Source organism: Lissotriton helveticus, chromosome 9 (assembly GCF_964261635.1).
Source record: "Lissotriton helveticus chromosome 9, aLisHel1.1, whole genome shotgun sequence".
NCBI lineage: Eukaryota > Metazoa > Chordata > Amphibia > Caudata > Salamandridae > Lissotriton > Lissotriton helveticus.
Genome location: NC_136070.1, coordinates 1252470768 through 1252497587, shown reverse-complemented (window position 1 = coordinate 1252497587; position 26820 = coordinate 1252470768).

Here is a 26820-nt window from a genome sequence, read left to right as displayed (position 1 = left end):
GAGAAATGGGTGGCTGGAGAGAAGGATGAAGGGATGGATGGAGAAAAGGATGGTTGAGGAGAAGGATGGCTTATGGATGATGGCGATGAGGGTGAATGGAGAGAAGGATGAGTGGTTGAATGCAGAGATGTGTGGATGGAAAGAATGATGGATGGGTGGATGAAAGAGGGATGAAAATGGAAGGAAAGAAGGGAGAAGAAGGATGCACCGGAAGGAAGGTGGATAAAAAGAAAGATGAAGAGAAGGAAGGGTAGATGGAAAAGACTGAAAGGAGGATGAAAGGCAAAATGTACAGAAATAATGGAAAAAAAGCACAATGGAAACAAGCATTTGCAATGCAATAGGTCTCGCATTTGATAAAGTTTGAGCTATTGGCATTGTAAATGGCAAAGCCTTTTATTTATGTGTTTTGAAAACCTGTAAGTGGTGCATATGTACATATAGTTCTTGCTTAGGAGAAGCAAGGCTGGCAGTAAAAGAGGTGCAGTTACAGCCAGACTTGCTTCTTGTAACCAGGGTGGCAGTGGTAACTGCTATGAAAGGTGTAATACCTACTGTTCAGCCTGTGTCGAATGTTGGTGAGAGAGTGCATGATAGAATGTTGGGTGTGTGACAGAGAGTCAGTTGGAGTAGGGCTGAGCAGCAGGGAGGCTGCTCCTGGTGGGGTTCTCCTCTACATGTCTTCTATACCTAAATACTGTCTATCTTACAACTTGGAATGGATCTACTTTCATTTACAACATTCTGACGACAATTTAAGAAACTAAAATCTACGCGTGCCACTTTAAAATGGAAAGAAACAAGAAGAAAAACGAACTCAAAGGAACAAATCAAGGTACCTGTTCAACTGGCACTAAGAACCCCAACAGTGACTTATCCACCCGTCGCCCTACAAGTAAGTGCCAGTTTTCTACATTACTTTCTTCCCTTCCCAGCACCATGGAGTAGCGTCCAATTCCTGTGATTTTGGGACAGTTCCTACCCATAATGCAGTTTCCCTGAAGTACTTGCCTACCTGCTTTCATCAACTGCTTGCATACCTGCCTGCATGCCTGCTGCCTTCCTCTTGTCCTGCCTCTTGCCTGCTGTCAAGTACCCAGTACTGCCTGTACTACTATATTAGGACAGTGTTATCCTTCACTGACCTACCCCCCCGGAATAGTTAGAGCTGAGTTTCAAAGCAATCAATTGTGCCATATATGGGTTTTCCTGTTGGCTTCACGAGAAGTAGTACTTTTCCATGTAAGGGTTTTTTGTAACGTATGCTGAAAGTATATATGCACTGTCTTAAATGTAATCCAGCAGTCTCCTCTGCGCACCTTTGAGGGAGAGGGCGAGAGGGAGACTCCCCTATATAGGGCGCTTTTGCACAATAAACGATTGAACCTTCTCCATTGCCGATTGACTTCTTTTAGGTAATGAGGTATATGGGCTATTGGTAAGTATAGCTCTATGATAAATAATTTTGATACTTCAGTTGGCGACTCCGCCGGGACTCCGCGATAGGGTTGTCCCCTCCTGTAAACAGGAGAAGAGGGACAGGGTCGGATTCTGGTCAAGGGGGTGGACTGTAAAAGGATTCTAATTCAGAATACCAGTTTATGGTAGAAAAAGAAAATTCCACTCGCGAGCCCAGTGACCTTCCCAGCTGCTAAAATAACCCTTCGCCAGAGTCCTTCGGGCTTAACCTGGAACAAGCTGACCGTGTTGGTCTATAAAGGAGCCAGCAGTGGAGAACGCGCAATCAGACCTGAGTGCACCAGGTGAGTGAATTGTATTGTATGTATTCAGACGTCTTTGGAACAAGCACTTTTGAAGAAGTGGCTTATGGAAACAGTTAACTGTATATGGAATGTGGTGGTTAATGAACCACAGGGAATCTGGGGGTCTAACGTGGCAGTGGAGTGACTGCACGAGCGGATGCCCCACAGACTTGTTTGGTGATTATTTGAGACAACATTGGATGCCTTAGAGTTGCACAGGGGTGCTCACTCGGCCGGATTCTCTTCGGAAAAGCCCTAGGAGCAACTGGGTAAGCTTGGGTTCTGGAGCCCGTGCCGAGACGCCCGGCCCATCCAGCACAGGACTACAGGATGGTCTGTAAGAGGGTCCGTGGTTCGCCTGTCTGATGATCTCAGGGCAGTCTCTGGACTGTCTCTTTTGTGAATTTAGTTGGTCTGGTATCCAGGGTGATCGGTTCCCTGAACAGGAGTCGACGGGCTCTGATCGATTTAGAAGACATGTCATTTGGAATTTTGGAAATGGTGGCCTTGTATTAAGAATAGGAACTGAATAGCGCTTATCGATCGAAAACTTATGAAATATATGTATGAGAAATGTGTGAGACTGTATGATTGAAGAACGAAAGGGTATGAAATGAGTAGAGTATCTATGTGAGTTTATTGCAACGATATAAGTTATTAAGGTTCATAAACATGTGTTTTAGTAAATTATGTTTTGGATGTTGCTGTCGCCGGAGTAGACGTTTGGAAGAAAGACAGCCTGCTCCTCCGGAAGGCAGTCCCAGTTTTGATATGTATATAAAGCATGGTATCTCTCCCATTTTGTTTAATACATTGTGGAATAAGTATACCAAAGATAATTCAGTACTACAGTGGCCTTTAACAGGGTCTTTCGATGAAGAGAAAATTAATTATTTGCAAAACAAATTGTTTATGAAAAAATGCCATCAAAGCATGTTCGACTTTTTGAACTTATGGTTAAAGGAGGCGAAACGACGACGAATAAGAGAAGAAAAATTGGAAAAACTTAAAGTAGGCCAGACTATTACTCAAAAGGCAGTGGCATATGAAAAAGAAAAAGTAGAAAAAAGTATCGAACAGAAAGACAGACAATTTCAGCTACAGACAGACAAGAGTTATGTGACACAAATTGAGACAAAAGATGATATTGTGGAATTATTAGAAGCCCGTCCACCACCACCGTATGCCCCCAAGGTTTATATCCGGCCGTTACAATAGCTAGAACGGGAGTAACCGGAACTCCGCCTCCCGCAGCGATGCCTTCGGTTGCTACAGCACCGGTAGCCCTGCACCCTCCAGCTCCGTTATTTCCCCCTCCTACCCTTCATCCAGCTACCTCAGAATTACTTACTTTATTACCTGGGTCAGTTGCTGTTTCTCCTTCCCCTCGTCCCAAGTCTTTTTGACACCCCCTGCTGTGGGACCGACGGTCTCCCTTACGGGAGTGAATGTTGATACGCCACAACGTCCCATGGGGGGTTTAGAAGGTAGACACATTTTTACTCGATCAGCCTTGGGAACTGAGGAAAGGCAGAGGATTGCAATTCAAGCATCCCAATGGATGCGGAATTCGATCTATACTATAGAAGACATTTGGAGTATCATGAGACAATTTGAACCAGTAGCCCAACAATGGGCACTAGAACATATGGCGATTAGATTAATTTCTCTATGGGAACAATGTTTTGATGAAGGACTGGCTCCCCAGGTACTATTTGATATAAAGGATCGAGCTTTTAAGTTTGAATTACAAATTGAAGAAGTATTTCGGAATGTTGAAACGTTGATACATTACCGGGAACGAATGTACAATAAACGTCCAGATTGGGGGACACAACATCCTATGAGGGAAGTGCACCCCCTTTTTCATCCTGAAATTCCTGAGTTAAAAGATGCTGGTGGAGCAGTAATTAGGAATCGTGTTGAGTCGCGATTTCAAGAAGAATGGGTTTATACCCCTTGGAAGCGAAGTGAGATCCTTACATTGAAAGCCCAACTTCCTGACCCTCGTAAAAATCCCACAGCCTATTATAAAGAATTAACTGAAGCTGCAAATTCGGCCGTTATGGCCTTAGCTGACATTGAGCTATTTTTCGGCCTTTTAATTCCAGTTGACATATGGAGACAGATACATGACATAGATCATGCTCCAGAACTTGGAGGGACCTAGGACAAGTTTAAAGTTTGCGATAAGGATCGAAAGCCAGGTGATAAACCAAAGGATGAGATTTTAGCCATACCAGCCCGTATTATAACTTACATGCAAACCCTTATTCCCCCACGCAAAGTGGATTGGGATAAATTAACGGCTTGTAAACAGAAAAAGGATGAGAGTGTGTCAGATTTCTTTACACGTTTTGATAAAGTTTCATTGATTATAGTGGACAAGATTTGTCCACCGAAGGGGGCGTACGATTATTTGTGAATAGCTTTATTACTAATTTATTGCCTGAAATAATGACACGATTACAAGCTGCTGAAAGTACGTGGTCCACTTCGGCCCCTTCAGTTATTCTTAGCATGGCCCAGTATTATGAACACAGGGAAAATGAGAGTAAGGACAAGTCTGATAAAAGGGTTAAAGAATTAAAAACTCGAGTACTGCTACAAGAGGCTAGTAGAGGACAAAATGCTGGAAGGAGAGGAAGAGGTTCATTTATAAGAAGGGCAATGACGGGACGTGGAGGAGGAACGGGTCCAGCTCCTAATATAGGGATAAATCAGTGTTCCAATTGTAGACAAGTAGGACACTGGCGAGCTAAGTGTCCATTATTATATGGACGAGGCACTTTCTACAGAGGAAGAGGACGAGGTGGTACTGATCGAAATGATATGAGGCAAGGGGATACGTACGATGGTGAATCAGGAAGAAATTATTTTGATGATCCTCAAGGAAGGCAATACTGCCATGAGGATTATCAGGAGGATGATTATGATGGACATGGCTACGCATGAAACAGCCACGGACAGAGCAGGGGCCACATATCAGTACCAGTCGACCAACAGGGGCCTTATGTAAAGGGGCTATTGATGGGGACATCTGAGAAGTTTTTGGTGGATACTGGAGCAATGAATAGTTCTGTTGCCCATTCACTGGTCCCGGGGGCTGCTCAGTCTGGGCAAAATAACGTATCAGTGGGATTCTCAGGAATCCCAGTAGTAAGCCCCATTTCTAAGCCACTTCCATTTACCATTGGCCCGATTACTGTGGACTCTCCATTTTTGCTCACTTCCAGTTGTGGCGAGAATCTTTTAGGATTGGATATATTGAAAAAATTGCATGCACGCATTTACTGTTCTCCTGATGGTGTTTATTTAACAATGCAACCTCCAACTAAATGCACGTCTCAATGTTTTGTTAAAGATGAACATCTTCCACCTGAATTTTCTAAAATTCCCTGAACCCTTTGGGCAACAGAAGACACGGATGTGGGATTGTTCAAAATACCCCCTGTATCAATTACCTTGAAACCAAATGGACAATGCCACGTATTCCACAATATCGAATTTCGCCGGAGGGCGAACAGGCCTTATTACAGATTATTTGTGACTTAATTAAGAGAGGAGTAGTGGAAGAAACAGCTGCTAATGTTTGTAACAGCCCTATTTTACCAATTTTGAAGAAAGCTCCATTGGATGGTGACCCAGATTACAAAAATACATATCGTTTTGTGATTGACCTAAGAGAGGTTAACAAAATAGTGGTTCCCCGATATCCTGTGGTTCCGGATATCACTGCAATTCTCACTATGATTCCCCCTACTGCTAAATATTTTTCCATGATAGATCTAAAGAATGCTTTCTTTAGCATTCCAATCCACTCTGATAGCCGACATATTTTTGGATTCTCGTTATCTGGCCGTAGCTTTAGATTTTGTTGCGCTTCTCAAGGCTATACAGAAAGTCCTAGTATTTACAGCCAAGCTTTAAAAGCAGTATTAGATGAACTAGTCCTACCACCTGGTAATGTTCTCATCCAGTATGCGGATGATATATTGGTGGCATTGGACACAGCAGAAGGTTGTAAGGAGGCCACCGTCAAACTATTGACTCATCTAGCAGCTAACGGAAATAAAGTATCCCTGTCCAAATTTCAGTATTGTCGACAGGAAGTGACCTATCTTGGTCATTTACTGTCGAAAGCGGAGAGGAGACAACTCCAGAACGAATAACTGTTATTACCAACATGTCTGTACCTCGTACTCAACGTGATGTTCACGCTTTTCTTGGCATAACCTCTTACTGACGCCAATGGATTCCTAACTTTTCTCTTTATGCTAAACCCTTGTTGCATTTGACAACCAAAGATGTGCATGAACCCTTGCCCTGGACGGATGAATTTCAGGATGCTTTTGAATGTTTAAAATCTGCTCTTTGCTCTGCACCCGTCTTGGGTACTCCGGATTACCGAAAGCCTTTTGTACTTTACGTGCATGAGGTGGACGGTTGCTCACTTTCAGTGTTAACACAAGGCTTTGGCGACAAACAGCGACCTTGTGCATATTTTTCGGCAGTATTGGATAATGTTGCCAGAGCTCCTCCTAGCTGTCTAAGGGCTACCGCTGCTGTGGTGGTGGCCATTCGACAGTCGGAGGGGATTGTTCTGAATACTGATCTCACAGTGATGGTACCGCACGCTGTGGATATATTACTGAATCGAACAAAAACTCAGCACCTTACGAGTGCTCGGTTGACTGGTTATGAATTGACTCTATTTGCCCCTCCAATTACTATTAAACGATGTGCCACTCTGAATCCAGCCATGTTACTACCCCTCCCTTCGAAATGACCAAAAGGACGATGTCCATGATTGTATATTTTGAACTGAAGAAGAAACAAAGGGACGAGTAGACCTCACCGACACCCCCTTATCTGAACCCCAAGGGGAGTTGTATGTGGATGGCTCACGTTTTAAATTACCAGATGGCACGACAACAGATGCATATGCTATAACTACCCTCAGAACTGTAGTGGAGACCGCTCGGGTTTCCCATCACTCAGCGCAGGCAGCTGAACTAATAGCATTGTTAAGAGCATGTGAACTAAGCAAAGGCCTAAAAGTAAATATTTTCCCAGACATCCAGTACGCCTTTGGCGTGGCCCATAGTTTTGGGCGGCTGTGGCGGGAACGAGGATTTCTTACCTCTCATGGTCAGAGAGTACAACATGGCCCCTTGATCGAAAGATTGTTGAATACATTAACCTTGCCAGAAAAGGTGGCCATTATCAAGTGTAGCGCCCACAAGAAAATTATTGATACCACAGGAAAGGGAAATGCCTTTGCCGATCAAGTAGTAAAAGATACAGCACAAACTAAAATGTCCGCTATGTTCCCCAGTGTATCAGCAAGGTGGGTGGTGGAGACAACAGTGTTTGATAATACTATTGAGAGCGTTAAAGAACTGCAGAAAGAAGCGAACCCTGATGAAATAATGAAATGGGAGCAGGAAACAGGGAAGTTGGATAAATACAATTGTTGGATTGATTTGACTGAGAAACAGAGATGGCTTTTGCCCAATGCACTGATATATGCTGTAGTCGTGATGGCACATGGTCCCGCTCACATTGGGGCAAAAGGCATTTGTGCACTATTAGACCCTGTGTGTAATAATCCGAATATTTTGAAAACTGCTGCTCTTGTGGTTTAATATTGCATGGTTTGTTTACAGTATAATCCTGGTGGGAGGGAAACAGTCCTTAGCGGGAATTTTGCGCTTCCTACTTTACTGTTTGAAGTGATACAAATGGATTATATTCAGCTAGAAAGAGTAAACAACCTTAAGTGTGTGCTAGTGGTGGTATGTGCTTTTAGTAAATGGGTTGACGCATATCCTACCAAAGACAATACCGCTATGGCCACTGCAAAAGCCCTAATAAAAGAATTCCTTCCCCGATTTGGGTTGCCTCGACTCATTTGGACAGACAATGGGGTACATTTTAATGCAGACCTTGTCAAATATATTTGCAAAGGCTTACAGATAAAACAAAAATTTCATGCAGCACGACATCCGCAATCTGCCGGACTGGCTGAGAAATATAATGGTACACTAAAGTTAAAAATGGCAAAGATTCAAGAAAGCACAGGCTTGAGCTGGCCTGATGCTTTACCCCTAGCTTTAATGTTATTAAGAGTAACCCCTCATTCACGAGCCGGACTGTCACCTTATGAGGTCTTCTTTGGTCGACCAGCTAATGTATGGAGTGTCCCAAGACCTAGATCTTTCGTGATATTGATTACCCAATGATGACAGATTACCTGTACGCTTTGACTAAAGATTTACGTTCCATTCATCAACAGGTGTCAGCTGTACTGCAGCCACTGCCGAAGGGTCCCGGACACCGTTTGGAGCCAGGACAGTGGGTCCTAGTCCGAAATTACCAGGGGAAATCGAGTTTGGAACCGAGGTGGAGCCGTCCCTATCAAATCCTCTTGGCTTCCCGAACAGCAGTAAAAGTGGACGGGAAAAAGCATTGGATACATGTTTCTCATCTAAAGAAATAGCCTCTTCCGCTTCCTTTTGACCAGCAGAACCAAGATGGAGTTCTAACACAAGAAGGAGAGCGGAGGTTGAGTTTTGTGCCTTTCTCGGATGCCCTTGAAATCGGGCAAGAGGAAGGATTGTTGATACCGCAAGGAAACAAATCAGACCCAGTTCTTGAATCCCTTGATAGAGCTGATTTCTCAGAGGATTCTGAGAACCTTGTTGCACCGAATGTCCCTGCTGCTGTGTTGTTTCGTGACCAGGAGCAGCCTGGCCATCTTCGATACAATTTACGGCCCCGAAAGCAACACAGTACCCCAGTTTCGGATTTTAGAAGATAGAGAAAGACTTGAGTTGAAGGGTTAAAAGATAAGCTTTTTACTGGGGTACTGAGCGAGACACTGAACTGAACCCGTGGAGAGCTTGGAACTTTTGTATTGCTCTGTTCAGCAAGAAAGATTGTGATACATTAAGGGCCTAAATTGCAACAAAAAGGAATTAGAACGTGAAGTTGTGTTCTTTTTGATGAACAATAGGAGCCTGCCTGTGAGGCTCTAAACGGACACAGGAAGAAGAAACCCTCTGGCAGTTGGCTTGCACCTTTTTTTCCCGAGTTTAGTTTGGACTTTTAGTTAGAATGTACCCCTTTGCCCGGTTCGCCCTTGAAGATGAACGACCTCTTGCACCCCGACCTTTCCTTGAAAATGTCCCTATGTTTTCTGGTTGGGCTATTAGAGTGAAGATAGCCTTTGTGATACTTATTGCAGTAATCATGATAACATTAATGAGTGTGTTTATGTATTTGGAATTTCAATATCCTATGCATAAGGTGTTGGGTACTACAACAGTTCCGCCTGAGCATCACTTCTATACTTTGCCTCTTCATAAGGAAAGACATCAAGAAACGTATGCTAAAAATGTATTTATTGAAATGTTACATCAAGCTCATAGTACTACTAATAAGACAAACTGTTGGGTATGTGGCCTCTTGCCATCTGTAATGCATCGTCACGATATATTAATTTCTCTGCCATTATCGCATTTAGCAAGTTGTGAGGGCTGGTTTCAGTTACTATCTCTCATGTATTTACATTATGTAGCTGACCCCAAAAGGTATAGTGAAAAGGATTATGAAGCTATCTTAAAATATATAGAACGACATCAAGGATTTGACGCTATGGGAAACCAGGGAGAAGGGTCTTTAGATCCAGATGCTTGTATGAATATGTATACCACATATGAGAATGCCACCTGGTTGAAGGAAGAAATGTTAGACTTTGAACATTTTAATTCTACACATTATATTCAATATTTTCAAGATCGAAATGTTACTGACGATACGGCAATGCCAGTTCCCATTTTGAATAGTACTGCTTCATTCTGTATTAGAGGTAAAGGTCACGTTAGGGTTGGAAATAGTAGATGTAATTACACTTATTCTTTACATACGGATAGCTCCCTGCCTTTAATAACTCCACCTAATGTGTATTTTGTATGTGGTGAAAACGCCTACACTTGGCTTCCCCGAGGATGGTCCGGACAGTGTTACCTGTCTTTCCTTTACCCTCCAGTATATATAGCCCCATCCAACTATCATAAGAATAACCAGCTGACTAAATGAAATTTAGATTCCACACAAATTAGTAGAAGTATTGATACTGACAGTACAGATCAGACTGACACCGCTTTACAGCAGTTTGTGGATGTGGCGAAAGTTTTTTTCCCATGTGGGGTCCTATTTTTACCAGTAGAGATGTTAGACGCTTGTCGAGAGAAGTAGAAAATGTAGTTCAAACCACTGCTGGAATTCTGACTAATCTGATGGTAGAGCTTCAAGCCACGAGGCTTGTAGCGCTTCAGAATCGGATGGTGCTTGACGTCATCCTAGCTGATCGAGGAGGAGCATGCCGTGTGATCGGCAGCTCCTGCTGCGTGTATATACCTGATTCCGCTCCAACTATACATTTGGCCATTCAGAAATTGCATCGCTTGGCAGCGGAAGTTCATGCTGATACTGGTATCTGGTCCTTAACAGGGTGGTTCTGGGACCTCTTGTCTACCTGGGGTTGGAAGATATTTATGATCCTTGCAGGAGTAATTGGGGTGATATTTATTTGTTGCCTGTGCCTGCATTGTGGGCCAGCCTGTTGCTCCTATTGTTCCTCTAGGCTCACTTCCTCGTTGACAGTTTCCCGCCAGGAGAAAGTTAAGAAACAATTAGTGCAAAAAGAAGTTGCAGGTCTAATGCAAATAGATGAAGGTGTATTTTTGGATTAAAAGCTAGTTATTTTCCTGCATATATATATTGGCTACAACACGCCAAAAGGACGGTCTGAAGGAATATAAATCAATATAGTACAATGTTGGCCTAATGCATCCAATATATATCAAAATATTCTATTAGGAAAACCCATGGTAAATACGCTCGAACCATGTATACATTCGGAATCGGGTTTAGACTGAACAAACGCCATTTTGGTTTCCCCTCCCGTGACTCTTTCATTGGTTAGGAAAACACGTGACCTGATACTGTACAAAGAGAGCAAGAGAGGCTGCCTTGAGCTATGAACAGACCATTGATTTTAACTTAGCAAACTCAAGGTCACATCTGCCTTTCTGTTAGGATGAGCGCATTCTTGCAGGCGCCGTGCATGTACTCCTGTGTCCCAGATCGAAAGGGAGGCACCTTCACTGACCTACCCCCCGGAATAGTTAGAGCTGAGTTTCAAAGCAATCAATTGTGCCATATATGGGTTTTCCTGTTGGCTTCACGAGAAGTAGTACTTTTCCATGTAAGGGGTTTTTGTAACGTATGCTGAAAGTATATATGCACTGTCTTAAATGTAATCCAGCAGTCTCCTCTGCGCACCTTTGAGGGAGAGGGCGAGAAGGTGACTCCCCTATATAGGGCGCTTTTGCAAAATAAACTATTGAACCTTCTCCATTGCTGATTGACTTCTTTTTAGTAATAAGGTTTATGGGCTATTGGTAAGTATAGGTCTATGATAAATAATTTTGATACTTCAATGATCACATTTGATGATTACATTCTTACCCCAAACGAAAGTTCTAAAATGCTCCACAGACCAAGCACAGGCAAGCGCCTCAAGTTCAATAACTGAATATTTACATTCAGCAGGAGACAAGGATCTTGAAGCATAAGCTACAATATGCTCTTTTCCATTCTCATCAAGTTGAGACAACACAGCACCAATACCTTTGGCACTTGCATCAGTAGTAATATTATTTTTCCCATAAGGATCAAAACCCTGAAGAGCAGGGGCTTGAGCAATAGCATTTTTTATGTCGTCAAATTCTTCTTGGCAAGAATTGTTCCACAAAAATTCTGCTTTACTTTTAAGGAGTTGTCTTGTGTGAAAGGTTCTACTTGAGAAATTTTTCACAAATTTAGAGAAAAATTCCACCATGCCAAGAAAAGATTTGACATCATCTTTACTCTTTGGGTTAGGAGCATCAGTTATAGAAGAAACCAGTTTTGCTTTGGGACGAATTCCAACAGCACTAATTTCACGTCCCAAATAGTTTACACTAGAAGCAGCAAATTTACACTTAGAATACTCAACAGTTAAACCAAAGTTGTTTAGCAAGGAAAATACATGTACTAGTTTAGTTTTATGGTCAGCATAATTTTTCCCCATAACTAGAATATCGTCTTGAAATATAAGGACATACTCCAAATTACCAAAATTGTTGTGCATAAGACGCTGGAACACAGCGGCCGCTGAGGCCAGGCCAAAAGGCATCATAGTGTATCTGGAATATCCAATATGAGACACAAATGCGGTGAGATCTTTGCTAGAGTCTGACAGGGGAATCTGGTGATACGCCTGTGATAAATCTATGGTTGAAAAAACTTGGATATCCCTAGTTTTAGAAATCATCTTGTTGATTTTAGGAAGGGGAAATTGATAAACTTGAATATTATCATTTAATAGGCGTAAATCAATGCAGAGCCTAATTTTTCCATTGGCCTACCTAGCTGCGACCAATGGAGAAATCCATTGAGAACTCTCAATTGGCTCAATAACACCATCCTTGGCCAACTTACTCAGCTCATTAGCTATTTCCTCCCTGACTGCAAAGGAAATACTTCCCAATTTGTGTATTTTGGGAACAGCATCTGGTTTCAACCGGATGCAATGTTTAAATCCATCAATTTTCCCTAGAGTCCCTGAAAATACCTTTGAAAAATCCTTGCATATACTTTTTCCTAAGGAATCACCTTCATCTAAAATTAAAACTTGTTCAATACTATTGGGATCTAAAATAATGTTACGTTTTTTTTTTTATCTTTCCACCCAAGGACGGATGGTCTTTTCTTAGATACATACATTTTGCAAAGAGCACTTCTGTGTTTAAACCTAAACAAAAGTTTTCTAAAACCTAACAATTCAATGGGATCACCATTAAAACTCTCCGAAGATATATCAGGAGTTAACAAATTAGAACCAATTTTGTTCACGATATGAATACTTACTCCACCCATAAGCATAGATACAACTTGAAATATTTAGTACAACTCTACCACCGGATGTAGATGTATCAAATTCATCATCATCACTGTCATCATCATTAGAATTAACCTCCCTTTCTTCAATGCATTTAACTTTATTGGGCTTTTTATCATGGCAAACTTTGCTGAAGTGACCCACCTGTCCACAAATTGAACAACTCTTAATTGCAGGACATTCCTTGTAATTTGCTAGGTGGTTTTTACTGTCACACCTGTAACATCGAAGATCTTTTTTATTAAATGAATTTTCCTTTTTACTACTGATTTTGTTAGAAAAATTGCTTTTGGTTCTGTTAGATAAAACTCTAACCACAGTCTCTTTAGACGTCGTTTCTTGTTGAGAAACTTAAGAACCTTTGAGTGCTTTCGCACACCTTCCCGAAAGTTCACCCTTACGAGCTACAGCAAGAACATCATTTAGGGGATTATCTCCATTAACCCAGAGTCTATTCTGAATAGATGAATCATAAGAATGCATAACAATTTGGTCCCTTATTAATTCCTCTTCGATTACAGTTTTTGAAGGGCCATCAATAGACTCATTTTTAAGTTGTTTTCTGTGAAAGAATGCACACTTTGTGATACAAATAATTATCCAAATGCTTAATAGCTTGGTTGAAAACATTCTCATCACCTCCAGCATAATCCTTATTTAATGTATTATACATTCTTAATCCTTCTGGACCTAGGCTGTGCATTAGTAAAAAAAAAATCTTTCGTTAGAAAGCTTATTAGCAAGGTCAATATTAAAAAAGTAATTGATGAAATATTCTTTCCATTGTATCCAGGGTACAGGTGGATCGCCCGGAGTACATAGAAATTCTTTTGGTGGATTAACAATGATGTTTGTAAGTGGAGCAGACATTGTAAATAAAAAACAGCTAAAGTGAAGACATGAGAATGTTATACATGTGAAGAAAGTTGCAGAATGCCAGAATTAATAAATCAAAATTAGAGAAAGTCACTTAAATAGCTGTGTGAATCAGCGTAGAGAATCACACCAGAAAGCTTTGTGAATCAGCGTAGAGAGTAAATACAGAAAAGGATTTCCGTTTGAAAAGAAGAGTCTCACCTTTGAATGAATCACCACATTAATCACAAATGCTGTGTAAGTACAGCTAATTGCACGGGGTATAGGAACAGCCACAAAGGATAATACCTCGCTCGCACCGCCAGCCGCCGCTCCGACAAAATGCAGGGCAGGGGATGTGCAAACAGGGGGCCCTTGTAGGGTGGAATTACTGCCTGAATAAAGGCCTAGAAGCTGCAGCCAGAGCGATCGGTGAGTGAGTTTCGCCTTGAATTCGTAATCGCAGGGAGAACTCCAAAAGCTTCCCTTTAAACTTTGTTTTAGACTTTGCTGCCTCCGGCTCTGCGAACAGCTGCCTTGGCGCTTATGGTCTTTCTTCCCTGACCCCTGGTCTCCAGATTGAACTCCTCTGCCCCAGCTCCTCATGGACGATGAGGCTGTGACTTTGCTGCGGACTGCCTTTCTCCCCCGGACGTGCTGGCTATGGCAGCCCTCTTCCTGGACTTTTGGACTTGGACTTTTATGCTCCCCGCCATTTTCTTTTTATGACTCGCTTCTTCTTCTACCTTTCTCCTCCGCCATTTTAGCGATCTCTGACCTCCCCCTCTGTCCCAGCGACCTTTCTTTTGTCTCTCCTGTTGCCTCTGACACACTCCTCACTGTCTTACTCATTACTATCTGCTTCCCTCTCTCGTTTGTCTCACTTTCCTGCCCTTCTCGGTCCCTCCCTTGGTGCTGTGACTGCATCCCCCCTCCAACCCCACTTAATGGAACTCTGCTTTTCTTCTGTATATAGAGATAACTCGATTCACTAGTATATGCAGTAGACCTGTGTACTCTCTACCATTTCTATGTGACTCTTAGAGTATATCCATTCTTATCCCTTCCCTATGTATATAGAGATAATTATAATCACCGGTCTCTTCTTTGTGTGACTTTACATCTTGTACATTTGCAATTTTTTTCTGTGTGTATCTTTTATGTAACGCATGTAATCCTAAGTCCTTATGTTTTGCAACTGGTTCTTATGTAAAGTGTTCTGACACCTTCGGGTAAAGTTAGCGCTATAGAAAATCGCATTAAATAAATAAATAAAATAAATAGCTCCCACCCCCCTGATGCCAGTGTGATACTTGTCAGGACTGCCTTTGTCACGAGTGGCTCAGCTGTCTGTGTGAGGAGCTGAACAACTCTGCTGTAAATTTGACCCCCAGCCGCCACCACAAATTTAATTGCTGAGAGGAACTGGCAGCTGGCTGGGAAACTCAGGACTTTGTTTTCGAAGAGCCGCGGCTTTACTCTGCAATATCATGACCTGATTTATCAACATTAAGGCCCCCAGGTAACTCTTCGGTCTTGTGCTCCTTAAGACCACTAGAACGGAGTCAGCTGCCTGGCAAGTGGTTTGGAAGTGCCTACTGATGCGACGCCTCTTTGCATTTTTGCAAATGAAAAACGTTTTTTTTTACGGTCACATTAAAGCTGGAATGTAGCACGCTTCTTGTTTCCAGTACTTTAGGGGTTATGTTCGTGACAAGCATCCTCAGCCATTAACTTGGGAGCCCGGGTGACCTTGCCTCTGGAATGCACTGGGATGCGAGGTTTGTGGACATTTTTTTATTTCATTTAAAAAACAAAAACATGAGTCAAAAGCAATTCAGACACTCGATTTTTGTCAGTTGAATTTATAATTCTGCTATATAATTTGCAGAGAGATTGAGGAAGGGAGACACTGGCACAGTAAAGAGAGTGGGCAGAAAGAAAGGCATGGAAAGAAGAGAAAGGCAAGAGGAAGGAGGGGGAAGAGAAGAGGGAGAAAGGAAAGAGAAGGAAGTGGTGAAAGGAAACAGGCTGAGGCAAGAAAAAGAAATTAGAGAGAAAACCGATGTGTGACCCTAAAAAGACCAAATGTAAAAATGATTAGGGAGAAGAGGGGAAGAAGACAAAAAAGATAAGAGAGAGAGAATGGAGAGAGGCTTGATAGAAACCAGTGTTTCATTCAAGTTTTCAACCTGTGATGCCAGCCCTGTCCCAACTACCAGTGATAAATGAGCTGGAGATGGAACTGCCTTGTTCCTACAGTGAAATTATCTTTGAATAATTTTATCATAAATCGCTTTATTCGAGCTGCTGCCTAGCTGAGATTCTTCTCTCTTAAAGGGGCATCATCTGAAGAAAAAGAAAAAGGCTCTCCTGCACCACTAACTGGCACCACCAGTAAGCTTTCCAGAATGCTGTTTATTTGATGACTGTGACGTCTGCTTGGATATTGATACCTATTGTGACTTCGTTCGCCAGATGGGTCTTTAATGAAAGGTCTTCGGTGGCGGGTGGCACACACAGTATGATTCAGACAGTCTTGTTGCACAAATGGGTGCAATGTCTGATATTTATATGTTTCCCTTAGCTTCGTTCCTTGATATTGCTCGCCAGAAAGTGTCACTCATTGCTGTAGAAATGTCCCTCATAATTACACTGAAATTATGAAAATGTCACTCATTAGAATCTGAAACCTTGGTGTGAGAAGTTGGCCTGATATGTGATGTCCACTATTCTAGTGGGCACCCTGTATCAGTCCAAACAACCCTTATGGTGATGGTTGTAAAGTCAGCCTTATAGACCAGCTATCCTAGTGATAGCATGGACAAAGCAGTATTAGGCTAAAACTTCGGAGAGCATGTGAAGCCAATTGTTTCACCAACAATAATCCCTTGATTACCAGATGAAAGGACACCACATAAGGTATATATAAAATATATATGTATTTATTTCTAACACAACCCCTCTGCACTCTTTATGAGGTCAGAGTTTGAGATACAGCACAAGTTACTTAATAAGCATACTATAAGTTGCACAAATACAACTATGCCCTAGGGGCCTCACAAACCATATACTAAATAAGTGGTATAAGAACCACTTCACAAAAGGTGAGTAGGCCTAGGGCCTAGGAAATCGGTGGGGCTACACTGAGTAACCGAAGGTTATGATACAGGAGTCCCACAGGATGCGTGTGCAGTGTTTAAACACACACGCGGGTTCTCATAGACTTTCAATGGGAACGTAAAAGTTACAAAGTACTTGTTTTAGGACACTTCCGGTTGGACTACAGGGAAACCCAGTTAAAGTAGGACACTTGGATAGTTATTACCCACAGGAGCACCAGAGTACTCGGATTACCTCACCCAAGGAAGCCGGGTGCATAGGTCTTCTTTGGTGTCGGGTTTCGTAGTTGAATCCTATGGAGATCTGCAAGAAGATGCTGCAGGCGAGCAGGAGGAAGATGTCCGGGTGGATCCATGGGTGGATAGAGGAACAGATGAACCTGAAAGCAGAGGGGACAGAGTCTGGGTCACTAGCTAGTGACCAGGTAGGTACCAGGAAGGAACCAGGCGATGTCAGGAAGCAATCAGGTGAAGAGGTGAAGCTTGTCTCCGCAGCCACGAGGACCAGGAGGCGTCGACGACGACCAGGAGCTGGAGACGGACTGTCCCACGAAGGATCTCGCTGTTGGCGGAGTCGACTTCCGGATTGGAGTCAACAAGCCTTGGCAAAGGCAACCCACGCAGGAAGGGAAGATCGGCTTCTTAGTTAGACCAGCAAGGTTTGTGGAGATTCCCCGTTACAGGAAAGCAAGAGCAAGCCCAGAGCAACCAGGCAAGCAGTGTTGATTCAAAATGGTGTCAAATATGGTGTCCAACGGGCTAGTAACCACAAAGACGTGTCGAGTAGAAATGCAGGCACAGGCCCCACGCAGCACTCGTGGAGTGTGGAGGGCTGAGCTTCGGTGCACTTACTGCTCGGGGTTGGGGCTTCTCAAAGACCAATGCACAACTTCGAGGACGCCTCAGAAGCTGCACAAGTTAGTAACAAGCAGGTCTTGCAGGGTGTCCGGTCCCACATCTCTCGTGCCCGCCACGGGTCTCAGCTCAACTGTGGATGAGGGTCTTAGTCAGAGATGTCTGGAAGTCCAGAGGCTGCGTCGCTAAGTCTTCGGGTTCCGGAGGAAGCGTCGACAAAGCAAACCGGCAAATCACTGGTGGTGCCTGTTTGCACAGGGTGGTCACTCCTTGGCCACAAGGGAGATTTCTTCAGTCTTCTAGTCGCTGTAGAATGTCGAAGGTCCAGAGTTTCGTTTCAGAGTTTCAGTAGGATAATCTAAAGTCTCTAGACTCAGCTCCTATCTTTATACTGATTAAAGGGGCTGGATTACCTGCTAGGTCCCTCCTATGGGTGGGACCTGGGAAGGGGGTGGTTACACCCCTTTCCCTTAGTCCAGTTTCACGCCAGAGCTGGGGCTGGAGAGCCCCAGCAACCGGTTTGAACTGGGCTATGCGTGGAGAACCTTGTGTGCCCCAGGTAGTGTCTCATTTTATTCAACCCACCCTGCCCCAATACACTAAAGCCTGTCTGGGGAGGAGCTAGCACCTCCCAAGGCAAGACACCTATTGTCCAGGCCTCCCCTGCTGGAGTTTCGTCCAGCAGCAGGAGGTCAGACTTGTGTCTGTGGCAGCAGCATCCATTTTGTGATGCTGAGGCTCTGTTTAACTTTAACCGGGTAAAGCTACAACTACATGTCTTCTTCCTCTAGAAGGGTGGAATGCTACCCCCGTCGCCAGAATTGGCGAGGGGGTAGTATTCCAAAGTGTATGACACCTTACACGACATGTTTCGATAAAGCCAAACCAAAGTTAGCATTAACCGCGAGGATTATAATGCACTTAAGAGTATATGGTATGGCTACATCATAGAACAGCTATAAGGACATGGTCCCGAAAGCTACAGACAGGCTCAGCTTATGCAAGAGCACCATCTCACATAAAACCAAGCACTCTGCCTTCAGGATTGTCAAGGCCTGCCATAGGAGTGACTTATAGGTGTATATGTGTCTATATGTAATGGTAGGTATGGGGATACTATACCTAAGCAAGGGGTGAGTACACGACCTTGCCCCAGCTGAGTGATCAGCCAGTTGTGTCAGTTTGGATGACCAGCCAGGGGTCGCAAAATACATGCTGCAGCCCCTGGTAGGCCTTGGATGCACCTATGCCCTGGGTACCTATGGTACCCTATACAGGGGCTAACAAAGGTGACCCAATACCCAATTGGATATGTACCTAAAGTACATGGTATGAATTTAGAGAGAGAACAGCTGGGCTGTGGGTCTGATTAGCAGGCCCACAGCCACATTAGAGTCGAAAAACCAGTGAAGCACAGCAAAAAGTGGGGATGACCATAGGAAACAGACCCTACTCTCCTACACAACCCCCCCCCCCAAACGCAGGGACACTAAACTAACCTTGACCAGTTGAGTCTTTGTGTTCTAAGTGGAAATATCTGGAGAGTCCATCTGCATTGCCATGGCCAGTTCCAGGTCTATGTTCCACTGTAAAGTCCATACCCTGTAGGGAAATGGACCACCTAAGCATTTTGGGATTTTCACCCTTCATCTGATTTAGCCACAAGAGGGGCTTATGGTCGGTCTGAATCTTGAATTGAGCACCAAACAAGTATGGCCTCAGCTTCTTCAGGGCCCAAACCACAGCAAAGGCCTCCCTCTCAATGGCTGACCAACGTTTCTCTCTAGGGGTCAGCCTTCTGCTAATAAAAGCAATGGGCTGGTCTTGACCATCTGTATTCAATTGTGAAAGAACAGCTCCAACTCCCAACTCAGAAGCATCTGTTTGGACAATGAGTTCCTTGGAGTAATCTGGACTTTTTTAGAATAGGTGCAGAGCACATGGCCTGCTTCAGGTCATCAACCTTTTTTGGCATTTTCTTTGAGGTTAAGTCATTAAGTGGTGTCACAATGGACCCATAGTTCTTAACAAACTTTCTGTAGTAACCAGACAGGCCCAAGAAAGCTCTGACCTGTGTCCGGGTGGTTGGTGGAGTCCAGTCCTTTATTGTCTGGATCTTGCTCTCCAGTGGTTGAACCTGATCCCCACCTACAAGGTGGTACAAAAGGGGGTGGTGATGGACGGAGCATCTGAACCAATCAAATACTCACACCCAGGCAAAACATCTGGGTTTAATCCATCACCGTTCTTTAGCCCACTCTGCCACCCCAGTTCAGACATGGCCATTTGCAAATCAGTCTGACCCTGTGCCTCGTGGGAACAGTCCAGCCCGAACTGCCAGGCCATGCCTTCCCTGGACCGGAAACAAGCTTCCAAGGACCGGTATCTGGTATTTCAGCCGTCTTCAGCCCGGCTTGCTTGAATCCAGTGGCAAAGTGAGCAAGGGACTCACGTCTGAGCATACCCTGCCAACTTATGGCGAACAAAGTGGTACAAAAGGGGGTGGTGATGGACAGAGCATCTGAACCAATCAAACACTCACACCCAGTCAACAGATCTGGGTTTAATCCATCACCGTTCTTTAGCCCACTCTGCCACCCCAGTTCAGACATGGCCATATGCAAATCAGTCTGACCCTGTGCCTCATGGGAACAGTCCAGTCCGAACTGCCAGGCCATGCCTTCCCTGGACCGGAAACAAGCTTCCGAGGACCGGTTTCTGGCATTTCAGCCGTTTTCAGCCCGGCTTGCTTAAATCCAGTGGCAAAGTGAACAAGGGACTCACGTCTGAGCATACCCTGCCAACTTATGGCGAACAAAGTGATACAAAAGGGGGTGGTGATGGACGGAGCATCTGAACCAATAAAACACTCACACCCAGTCAACAGATCTGGGTTTAATCAATCACCGTTCTTTAGCCCACTCTGCCACCCAGTTCAGACATGGCCATATGAAAATCAGTCTGACCCTGTGCCTCATGGGAACAGTCCAGCCCGAACTGCCAGGCCATGCCTTCCCTAGACCGGAAAGAAGCTTCCAAGACCGATTTCTGGCATTTCAGCCATCTTCAGCCCGGCTTGCTTGAATCCAGTGGCTAAGTGAACAAGGGACTCACGTCTGAGCACACCCTGCCAACTTATGGCGAACAAAGTTGTACAAAAGGGGGTGGTGATGGACGGAGCATCTGAACCAATCAAACACTCACACCCATTCAATAGATCTGGGTTTAATCCATCACCGTTTTTAGCCCACTCTGCCACCCCAGTTCAGACATGGCCATTTGCAAATCAGTCTGACCCTGCGCCTCATGGGAACAGTCCAGCCCGAACTGCCAGGCCATGCCTTCCCTGGACCGGAAACAAGCTTCAGAGGACCGGTTTCTGGCATTTCAGCCGTCTTCAGCCCGGCTTGCTTGAATCCAGTGGCAAAGTGCGCAAGGGACTCACGTCTGAGCATACCCTGCCAACTTATGGCGAACAAAGTTGTACAAAAGGGGGTGGTGATGGACGGAGCATCTGAACCAAGCAAACACTCACACCCATTCAATAGATCTGGGTTTAATCCATCACCGTTTTTTAGCCCACTCTGCCACCCCAGTTCAGACATGGCCATTTGCAAATCAGTCTGACCCTGCGCCTCATGGGAACAGTCCAGCCCGAACTGCCAGGCCATGCCTTCCCTGGACCAGAAACAAGCTTCAGAGGACCATTTTCTGGCATTTCAGCCGTCTTCAGCCCGGCTTGCTTGAATCCAGTGGCAAAGTGAGCAAGGGACTGACGTCTGAGCATACCTTGCCAACTTATGGCGAACAAAGTGGTACAAAAGGGGGTGGTGATGGACGGAACATCTGAACCAATCAAATACTCACACCCAGGCAAAACATCTGGGTTTAATCCATCACCGTTCTTTAGCCCACTCTGCCACCCCAGTTCAGACATGGCCATTTGCAAATCAGTCTGACCCTGTGCCTCGTGGGAACAGTCCAGCCCGAACTGCCAGGCCATGCCTTCCCTGGACCGGAAACAAGCTTCCAAGGACCAATATCTGGTATTTCAGCCGTCTTCAGCCCGGCTTGCTTGAATCCAGTGGCAAAGTGAGCAAGGGACTCACGTCTGAGCATACCCTGCCAACTTATGGCGAACAAAGTGGTACAAAAGGGGGTGGTGATGGACAGAGCATCTGAACCATTCAAACACTCACACCCAGTCAACAGATCTGGGTTTAATCCATCACCGTTCTTTAGCCCACTCTGCCACCCCAGTTCAGACATGGCCATATGCAAATCAGTCTGACCCTGTGCCTCATGGGAACAGTCCAGTCCGAACTGCCAGGCCATGCCTTCCCTGGACCGGAAACAAGCTTCCGAGGACCGGTTTCTGGCATTTCAGCCGTTTTCAGCCCGGTTTGCTTAAATCCAGTGGCACAGTGAGCAAGGGACTCACGTCTGAGCATACCCTGCCAACTTATGGCGAACAAAGCGGTACAAAAGGGGGTGATTGTTTTTATTGGTTCAGATGCTCCGTCCATCACCACCCCCTTTTGTACCACTTTGTTCGCCATAAGTTGGCAGGGTATGCTCAGACGTGAGTCCCTTGTTCACTTTGCCAATGGATTCAAGCAAGCCGGGCTGAAGACGGCTGAAATGCCAGAATCCGGTCCTAGGAAGCTTGTTTCCGGTCCAGGGAAGGCATGGCCTGGCAGTTCGGCCTGGATTGTTCCCATGAGGCACAGGGTCAGACTGATTTGCATATGGCCATGTCTGAACTGGGGTGGCAGAGTGGGCTAAAGAATGGTGATGGATTAGACCTAGATCTGTTGACTGGGTGTGAGTGTTTGATTGGTTCGGATGCTCCGTCCATCACCACTCCCGTTTGTACCGCTTTGTTCGCCATAAGTTGGCAGGGTATGCTCAGACGTGAGTCCCTTGCTCCCTTTGCCACTGGAACCAAGCAAGCCTTGCTGAAGACGGCTGAAATGCCAGTAACCGGTCCTAGGAAGCTTGTTTCCGGTCCAGGGAAGGCATGGCTTGGCAGTTCGGGGTAGACTGTTCCCATGAGGCACAGGGTCAGACTGATTTGCATATGGCCATATCTGAACTGGGATGGCAGAGTGGGCTAAAGAATGGTGATGGATTCGAGCCAGATCTGTTGACTGGGTGTGAGTGTTTGATTGATTCGGATGCTCCGTCCATCACCAACCCCTTTTGTAGTGCTTTGTTCGCCATATTTGGCAGGGTATGCTCAGATGTGAGTCCCTTGCTCACTCTGCCACTGGATCCAAGCAAGCCTGGCTGAAGACGGCTGAAATGCCAGAAAACGGTCCTAGGAAGCTTGTTTCCGGTCCAGGGAAGGCATGGCTTGGCAGTTCGGGCTGGACTGTTCCCATGAGTCACAGGGTCAGACTGATTTGCATATGGCCATGTCTGAACTGGGGTGGCAGAGTGGGCTAAAGAATGGTGATGGATTAGACCCAGAACTGTTGACTGGGTGTGAGTGTTTGATTGGTCCGGATTCTCCGTCCATCACCACCCCCTTTTGTACCGCTTTGTTCGCCATAAGTTGGCAGGGTATGCTCAGACATGAGTCCCTTGCTCACTTTGCCACTGGATTGAAGCAAGCCGGGCTGAAGACGGCTGAAATGCCAGAAACCGGTCCTAGGAAGCTTCTTTCCGGTCCAGGGAAGGCATGGCTTGGCAGTTCGGGCTGGACTGTTCCCATGAGGCACAGGGTCAGACTGATTTGCATATGGCTATGTCTGAACTGGGGTGGCAGAGTGGGCTAAAGAATGGTGATGGATCAGACCCAGATCTGTTGACTGGGTGTGAGTGTTTTATTGGTTCGGATGCTCCGTCCATTACCACCCCCTTTTGTACCACCCCACCTACAAGGTAGCCCAGGTAAACAACCTTACTCTGCCCTATCTGGCACTTAGTAGCCTTGATAGTTAGGCCTGCCTTTTGCAGGCCCTCCAAAACGTTCTTCAGGTGGATCAGGTGATCCTCCCAGGTGGAGCTGAAGACAGTAATATCATCTAGATAAGCTGCACAAAAGTCATCCAGGCCTTAAAGGACTTGGTTCACCAACCATTGGAAAGTGGCAGGTGCATTCTTCAAACCAAAGGGCATCACCACAAATTGGTAATGTCCTCCTGGGGTCGAAAATGCAGTTTTGGCTTTTGCATCATCAGCTAGTCTGATTTGCCAGTAGCGTGCTGTCAGGTCAAATGTGCTCAAAAACTTGGCAGAAGCCAATCTGTCTATGAGTTCATCTGCCCTGAGTATTGGATGGGCATCTGTCCTAGTGACAGCATTGAGACCTCTGTAGTCCACACAAAACCTCATCTCTCTCTTACCATCTTGGGTGTGAGGCTTTGGTACTAGGACTACTGGACTAGCCCAGGGGCTCTCTGAGGGCTCAATAACTCACAGTGTCAACATCTTTTGGACCTCTGTCCTGATACAGTCCCTGAGATGGTCAGGTTGCCTGTAGATTTTACTCTTGACAGGCAGACTGTCGCCGGTGTCCACCTCATGGGTGCACCAGTTTGTCTGACTTGAAGTCAGGGAAAACATATGGCTATAGGCCTGTAGAACTTGTCTTTGTCTGCAGTCCTGTTGCTGCTGCCTTCAGTCTGTTGACATGAAACACCCTGTGGGGGCTTCTGGGAGTCCCAAGATCAACCAAATATGTTACCTCTCCCTTTTGTTCAACAATAGTGTCGGGTCCAGACCATTTGTCTTGGAGTGCTGCTGGGGCCACTGGCTCCAACACCCACACTTTCTGTCCTGGCTGGTACACAGCCAGCACAGCCTTTTGGTCATGCCAGGCTTTTTGAAGTTCCTGGCTAGCCTCAAGGTTTTTAGAAGCCTTTTTCGTGTATTCTGCCATCCTGGAGCGGAGACCAAGTACATAGTCCACTATGTCCAGTTTAGGCTTTTTGAGAGGTAACTCCGATCCTTCCTTCACAAGATACAGGGGTCCTCTTACAGGATGCCCAAACAAAAGTTCAAAAGGGCTGTAGCCAACCCCCTTTTGTGGGACCGCTCTGCAGGCGAACAAAAGGCAGGGCAGAAGGATGTCCCATCTTCGCCTAAGCTTTTCAGGTAAACCCTTGATCATGCCCTTTAAGGTCTTGTTGAATCTCTCCACAAGACCATTGCACTGTGGGTGATAGGGTGTGGTGAACTTGTAGTTCACACCACATTCCTTCCACATAGCAGTTAGGTACACAGACATGAAGTTTGCACCTCTGTCTGAGACAACCTCCTTTGGAAAACCCACTCTTGAGAAAACTCCCAGGAGGGCTCTTGCCACAACAGGTGCTGTTGTGGTCCTTATGGGAATAGCTTCTGGGTATCTGGTGGCATGATCCACTACCACCAGAATAAACCTGTGCCCAGATGCTGTTTGGGGATCCATTGGTCCAACAATGTCTATCCCAACTCTCTCAAAGGGGACCCCCACCACAGGTAATGGTATCAGGGGGGCCTTTGTGGTGCCACCTGATTTGCCACTGGCTTGGCAGGCGACACAGGAGCAACAAAACTCCTTGGTACCTTCTGACATATGGGGCCAGTGAAAGTGAGGGACAAGCCTGTCCCAAGTCTTGCTCTGGCCAATGTGTCCTGCTAAGGGAATAAGGTAAGAGGGAAGCCTCTGAATGTCAAAGGTATGACCAACCTCCTGGAAGCACCAGGCTTGGGGTCTCTAGCCTCTGAATAAAGAAGCCCTTCATCCCAATACACTTTATGGGTACCTGTAGCATTCCCAGCAGCCTCAGCAGCAGCTTGCTGTCTGATAGGTTCAAGAGAGGAGCAATCTAATTGTGCCTACCTCAGGTCTGCCCTTGAAGGTCCCCCGGTCCCAAGAAACTCAACCTGATAAGGTTCAAGTTCTTCTAGGGCAGTTCCTTCTTGGGTCTCACACTCAGCTACCTGTGAGGACTAATCCTCAACCTGAGGCAAGGGGGAAGACACTGCCTTAACCCTTTTGCTCTTTCTCTTGGAAGGCAACTAGTCCATAGTTTCAGGATCCAGTGCCTGTTCAGTTTGGCACTTTTTGGCCTGTGACCTGGTCACAGCAAGGACATGTGCTGAGATGCCCAGCATCTCTGCATGAGTCCTATACTCCACTTCAGACCAGACTGAAGATTCTAAATCATTGCCCAACAAACACTCTACAGGGAGATCTGAACTTACAACAACTCTTTTGAGGCCAGTTACCCGTCCCCAGGAGAAATTAACAATTGCCATACTATGGGTGGTAGTGGCATTGCTAGCATTGGTCACTAGGTAATTCTCACCTAGTATGATCTGTCCAGGGTCCACAAAGTTAGGTGTCACCATGGTGACACTGGCACATGTGTCCCTGTAGGCCTGAGCCACTTTATTACTGATTAAAGGTGTCTGTCTGTACTTGCCCAGGTTACTGGGGCTCACGGTAGAGGACATAGCCATGTCCACATCACAGACTAAAACAGCTTGAGTTGGTACTCTGACTAGGCCAGAGTCCATCTCAGTTCCCAGGGTTAACCCTACTACACCCTTCTGTTGAGAACCACCACTATTAGCTGTACTAGGGGGAACAGTTGCCTTAGGGGCAATGGTGGCTGGAGCTGTCTCCTTTTTGGTGCAATCACTGGTCCAGTGAGTATTACATTTACAAATATTGCACCATGGTTTTCTTTGGCCTTCCTTCTTCTTGGGTTTCTTGGGACCCCCTCTGTAGAGGCTTTTTGGGGACCCGTTGAAGACTTCTGGTCTTTTACTTTCTGATCCCCACCCTTTTGGTCTGGCTTTTTCTGGTCACCACCTTGGTTCTGGGATTTCTGCTTTACCCTGGTTCTGACCCATTTTTCTGCCTTCTTTCCCAATTCTTGGGGAGAGGTCAGATCAGAGTCAATCAGGTGTTGGTGCAACAACTGGTCCTGACAATTATTAAGTATTTGTTCTCTCATGATCAAATTATACAATCCTGTATAGTCCTTAACTTTACTGCCCAGTAACCAGCCTTCCAGAGCCTTAGTGGCACAATCTACAAAGTCAGTCCATTTCTGAGTCTGTGTCTTCTGTGTATCTCTGAACAGCAACCTATACTGTTCAGTGGTTAGGCCAACCCCATCAATCAGAGCACTCTTCAGGACAGAGTAATTGTTAGCCTCCTCATCACTAACTGTGAGGAGCTTATCTCTACATTTTTCTGAAAAGGAGAGCCATA